Here is a 6,560-nt window from a genome sequence, read left to right on the forward strand (position 1 = left end):
AATTGTAACTTGAACTTGTGACTTGAAGAGTACTGTTATTTTAAGAAAGAGGTTAGTTTTGGTGGCTATTTTAAATTATTGTATTAAAATTACATAAAACATAGGAGTTGTTGAGCTCATTTATCATCTGCTTGCAAGCGGATGATTAGAGAGCTCAAACACCTACTATACACTAAGTATTTATGAAAAATGATGGGTGGATTTAGTGATTACAGAGCTCCACCATCTACTACACACTAAGTTTTGAAATGTATTGTTGCCAATTGGAAAGTTTTGAACGTTGGAAAGGGGAAGGGGGATCAAACCCAACACACTCCAAACTTGTCTCTCTATAACCCAGGGATTAACCCGCACCCCTAACCACAGGAAATCACATACAAACACACACTATCTGCCAATCTCCAATGCATCTACTTGCATATGAATGCCACCGGCTATACACACTCACCCAGAAACAGCTCAGCACAACAAGCCCATCAACAAAACATCACCCGTATCCCATATATTGATGAATACACTCACCAAATCCTGTAAACACACTCACATCGAGAGACGTCACACACCTCGACCGCACACAAACCCACACCCACTGTGCAACGACAATCACTCTCTCCCTCTCTCTCTCTCTCTCTCTTTGCACACACACGTGTGGTTCGGAGCCATCGCTACCACGGACGAGACGTACAATACACGACAAAGTAGCAAAGTGATGTGAGTTGAGCAATCGCATAAATCGTAGAAAAAATCATGTATCAAAACACATATATATGCGGGTATAATGATGGCATTAACGGCCAGTACAACCCCTAATTTTCATTTGCCGCCATGGTCGCTCTCCTTCTCTTCAGATAGTGATGCTTTTCACCCTCCTAAATGAGCACTGCATGAGCCACCTGCATTGTACATCAATCCTCTCTTGCTCATGAGCCTCAACAGTAGCGTTGCCTCATGCATTAGCAGTGTTTTATCCGGTGACGACCCCCAGCTTTTCATGCCACCAGCACCTATGCAACTGATGGTACCTAGCTATCCGTCTTGGCCGTGCACCATGTTCCAGCTCTCACTCAAGCAGACTCCAGCTTGCAAGCAACTTTCGGCTCTGAAATTCAGCCCCTCATTGTTCACCACATCGCCACCCTTTTGGTGCTCGTCTTGACGAATGCAGACAAACTCTATCATGTGCAACACTTGGCCATTTGTAGCTTCAAACGGCTCCTCTCTTTTTCAGCTGCCCAACGGCTTGTAGTCCTTCTCATGCTGGCCCCTATCACTAAGCTCATGGCGGCCCCTTTACTGGACATCCTCTCCCTTTGAAGCATTTCCCACATCCCTTTTCAACGGTAGCCCTTGGCGGCTTCCAGCTCCATGTACTGGCGGCCACCCGTGATGGCGACCCCAACCCACAGCATGTCAGCCCGTTTTCTTCTCTCTCTTCCTCTCGCCACCAACTGGCTGCCCTCCTCAACTCACTACAGCACTGGCTCACAGACTCCGCTTTGCTCCTCAAAACTCCTGTGGCGCTGCCCTGCAAAACAGACCCACCACCCTCCAACTCCTTGGTTTGATGGGCTGCAGCCCTCGCGGCTTCTGTACCAACTCGGTCGAGCTCCCTCGACAACCCCTTCATCCACGCCCCTTGATAGCCCTATCAAACCCTGTCAGCCTCCTCATGCAGTCTCGGCTCCTCCTCCTCTTCACTCTGCTCTTCAGATGGTGCCCCCCGTGCAAACCTCCAGATGGCGACTTTCCCATGCAAGCTACAAAGCCTGCACCCCTCGTTTGCATGCCCCTTTTTTTTAAAAAAACATCAATGTGGCCAGCATTCACGCGCCGTTGACGTCCGCCCTGCCCGTCGACTTCTTCTCTGACCCCAATCACGTTTGCAGCTCGTTACATTGACCCTTCCTTGTAATGGCAACAATTCATGGTCGGCCGTCGCATCTTGAACTTGAGCACGACCAACACCTTCATACACACAATGGCACAATTTCTCCAGCAAAGATTCACAACCATGCTTGGCCTGCAAAATGCCGGATCTGGCATACACACCATAGTCTCACTTGTTCCAATCTGCACCTATCAAATGCGTCATCACTCTCCCATCAACCTGCACACCTCCATGTACCTGCTGTTGGCTATTCCATGGGTCGACGCTTTCTTGGTGTACCATCATTTCCCACCCCCTCGTTAAGCATTGATGCTCAACCGTAGCATTATTTAGATAATATATCATTGCATACGAAGAGAGCTGGTAGATATTATTTACATAAGCATTAGATAGATAGAGAGAGACTTTCACTGGCTGTAGCACCCGCCCGGATCAAATGGAAAGCCATAGGCTCTCCCAAGCATAGTGTAAACTCCACCCGGATCAAAAATATGGCATTGATCATCACCATCCGTCTGTAAAACTGATACAAACCACCCTAGCGTTGCAGTTGTAAACCTATAATCCATCCATGTATGTAGCTCTTGACAGCATAACCCTTCAACATGAACCTTTTTCACACATATAACAAGCCATATAACAAGCCTGTACATCTTGCAAACCTTTTACATCATTTGTTTCCCAGCCATCGGCTAGAGAGCTTGTCATAGCATGATTGTCTTCAAACAAGATAACCTGTAGCAATTGGCATAGAGGCACTTGCATAGCAACCTTCAACAACATATCCGTCAACAGCATGGCATCCACCTGCGATAACTAATCCTCCAAAGCAAACACCGACATACCTTCACTTGTGTAGTCTCTTCAAACAGCACTAGAAAAGGCGGAAAGCCTTGCATACCTTGTATTCTCGCCATAGCTTTAGCAACCAAAACCTGCAACTCTTCATCTACATCAACCATTGGATCATCGAACCCCCAGTCTACTTCATCAAAGCACTCTTCTTCAGTCAATATGGCATTACCATCACAAGGCAAGAGAGAGGGTTGCCCAACCCCCTGTTCCGCACAAAATGTCTCTTCACCTGCAAATCTGTTGCGCTTTGACCACCTTATCAACATGCATAACATCATATGTCTCATACCTTGAGAAAGTAGACTCCGTTTCCCATGTGCTTTCCGTATCCAAGGCACTGCTATAGCTCGAATACACCTTGGATTTCTCCACAAAACTCACCGGCTTTGGCACTTCAGTTATCTTCTCCACTGCTTGCTTTTCGGAAGTCACTTGGTCAAGCACATCAGACGGTACTCGGTAGACTCCTCTCTGCAGGTTGTCGAGGCCTCATAGGCCCACACGGTATCGTCTCTACTCTGTCATCACACCTATCCGCTGCTACCACATGTGCATCAACAAAGGGTCGAATTACCTGAAGCTCTTCCCTAGCAATTGGCCTTGGCACCAATGGACTCGCCAAAACCTGCTTTGCCTGTTTCTTCTTTAAAACCTTCTTCGTCCTGCTCTGCGCATAGGCTACTAGCTGCCTCCTCGTACGTGCACGGTCCATCTATCTCGACTTTATCCCGGACTTTTACATGCAAGCAATCCACAAGCTTGGTCATCTTCAAAAAATTTGCATTCTCTACAGTAGTTACCTTAACCAACTTGCTCCATATGGCCTTGAACTCCCACACGAATGCTTAGAAATCACCATCAAGGCTTTGCTTTAGGTTGTCCATCATCTGCTTCACTTCACTCCACTGCATGTTGGCCACATATCAGCTTCGGAATGCCGCTTCCAATGTGCTCCAATCCTGTTTTTCTTCAGCCTGCAAGCCCTCGTACCATACCTTTGCTTTTACACGAACCAGGAGCTGGAAATCTTGGGCCACTCCCTCTTCTCTTGACAAGCCGTTGTCCAGCAGAAATAGACCATAGTCCTGCAGCCACACTTCTGCATCTTCAACACCTGTAAAAGTCGGAAAACCCGACCACATCTTGCTTAGCAGCACTTGCTATTTGAAAACATCTTGCTATTTGAAACTGGTATCACCGCAACACCGTCTTCAACTTCACCGAGAAGCAATCAGTAGCTCCTCCATGGGGGCACCACTGATGGAAAGGGGGATCAAACCCAGCACACTCCAAACTTGCCTCTCTATAGCCCAGGGATTAACCCGCACCCCTAACCACACGAAATCACATACAAACACACACTATTTGCCAATCTCCAATGCACCGACTTACCTACGAGTGCCACCGGCTATACACACTCACCCAGAAATAGCAGCACAACAAGCCCATCAACAAAACATCACCCGTTATCCCACATATTGATGCATACACTCACCAAATCTTGTAAACACACTCACATCAGGAGGCCTCAGACACCTCGACCGCACACAAACCCACACCCACTCTGCAACGACAATCTCTCTCTCTCTCTCTCTCTCTCTCTCTCTCTCTCTCTCTCTCTCTCTCTCTCTCTCTCTCTGCGCACACACACACATACGTGTGGTCTGGAGCCATCGCTACCACGGACGAGATGTGCAAGAGGAGACGAAGTAGCAAAGTGATGTGAGTCGAGCAATTGCATTAACCGTAGAAAAAATCATGTATCAAAACACATATATATGCGGGTACAATGATGGCGTTAACGGCCAATACAACCCCTAATTTTCATTTGCCACCATGGTGGCTCTCCTTCTCTTCAGATAGTGATGCTTTTCACCCTCCTAAATGAGCACTGCATGAGCCACCTGCATTGTACATCAATCCTATCTTTCTCATGAGCCTCAACAGTAGTGCTCCCTCATGCATTAGCAGTGTTTTATCCGGTGACGACCCCCAGCTTTTCATGCCACCAGCACCTATGCAACTGATGGTACCTAGCTATCCGTCTTGGCCGTGCACCATGTTCCAGCTCTCACTCAAGCAGACTCCAGCTTGCAAGCAACTTTCGGCTCTGAAATTCAGCCCCTCATTGTTCACCACATCGCCACCCTTTTGGTGCTCGTCTTGACGAATGCAGACAAACTCTATCATGTGCAACACTTGGCCATTTGTAGCTTCAAACGGCTCCTCTCTTTTTCAGCTGCCCAACGGCTTGTAGTCCTTCTCATGCTGGCCCCTATCACTAAGCCCTCATGGCGGCCCCTTTACTGGACATCCTCTCCCTTTGAAGCATTGCCCACATCCCTTTTCAATGGTAGCCCTTGGCGGCTTCCAGGTCCATGTATTGGCGGCCATCCGTGATGGCGACCCCAACCCATAGCACGTCAACCCGTTTCCTTCTTTCTCTTTCTCTTGCCACCAACTGGCTGCCCTCCTCAACTCACTACAGCACTGGCTCACAAACTCCCCTTGGCTCCTCAAAACTCATGTGGTGCTGCCCTACAGTAGCAGACCCACCACCCTCCAACTCCTTGGTTTGATGGGCTATAGCCCTCGCGGCTTCTGCATCAGATCAATCGAGCTCCCTCTACAACCCCTTCATGCATGCCCCTTGACAACCGTATCAAACCCTGTCGGCCTCCTCATGCAGTCCCGGTTCCTCCTCCTCTTCACTCTCCTCTTCAGAGGGCGCCCCCCATGCAAACCTCCAGATGGCGACTTTCCCATGCAAGCTACAAAGCCCGCACCCCTCGTTTGCATGGCCCTAAAAAAAAAACCGCTCGTTCTTTTTTTTTAAAACCTTGATGTGGCGAGCATTCACGTGTCGTTGATGTCCGGCCTACCCGTTGACTTCTTCTCCGACCCCAATCACGTTTGCAGCTCGTTACATTGACCCTTCCTTATAATGGCAACAATTCATGGCCGACCGTTGCATCTTGAACTTGCCGAGCACGAGCGACACCTTCATACACACAATGGCACGATTTCTCCAGCAAAGATTCACAACCATGCTTGGCCTGCAAAATGTCGAATCTGGCATACACACCATAGCCGCACTTGTTCCAATCTGCACCTATCAAATACATCATCACTCTCCCATCAACCTGCACGCCTCCATGTACCTGTTGTTGCGTATTCCACGGATCGACGCTTTCTTGGTGTACCAACGTCCTTAATCTCCTATGGATGGTTTGTTTATTTTGTGTCATGGAATTAATAAAATTAAGGAGAATATATAAAAAATTTGGTGTCTTGATTTTCTTGATCATTGCTTTGCCTTAAATTCCACGTGGAAGCCCAGGATAGGGTGGCTTTAATGGTTATTTTTTGAAAAATGGTCTTTAAAACAAAGGAGACTCTGTTCAAAAATAAAGGAGACTTTCTTCTCTCATTACTTCTAGTTTTCTTTGTTCTTTGATAATTGTTATAGGTGGATTTTGCAATGTGTTGAAGAGGGAAGATTGAGTGAGATTCTAGAATTGACAAGAGAGTGGGTTGATGTCGATGATGAGAGTACTATATGTATTCTCCCTCGCTTCTTGAGAAAAATTTGACACCATGGGAAGCACGGTTATGTCTTTGGTGGCTAGATTATCCGATTGGTGTAATCCCAAAGCAAAAGAAGGATCTTTATGAGAGTAAATTCTTAAAACCTTTTGAAAGATTAATTCATGAATGTATAAAAGGATTTTAAATCCATGCATATGATGATAGAAACAATGATGCTTGTAGGATTCAAGCAAGAGACCCACAATAGTAAAGAAGTTGATGCACTTAC

General features: G+C 47.0%; 1 pseudogene; it reads right to left on the reverse strand.

The window, feature by feature from the left end:
* Positions 1–713: 713 nt before the first annotated feature.
* Positions 714–3,236, reverse strand: LOC147431401 (uncharacterized; annotated as a pseudogene).
* Between the last annotated feature and the right edge of the window lie 3,324 nt (positions 3,237–6,560).

The sequence above is a fragment of the Adiantum capillus-veneris genome, chromosome 21 (assembly GCF_014529385.1).
Source record: "Adiantum capillus-veneris isolate H3 chromosome 21, ASM1452938v2, whole genome shotgun sequence".
Lineage (NCBI taxonomy): Eukaryota > Viridiplantae > Streptophyta > Polypodiopsida > Polypodiales > Pteridaceae > Adiantum > Adiantum capillus-veneris.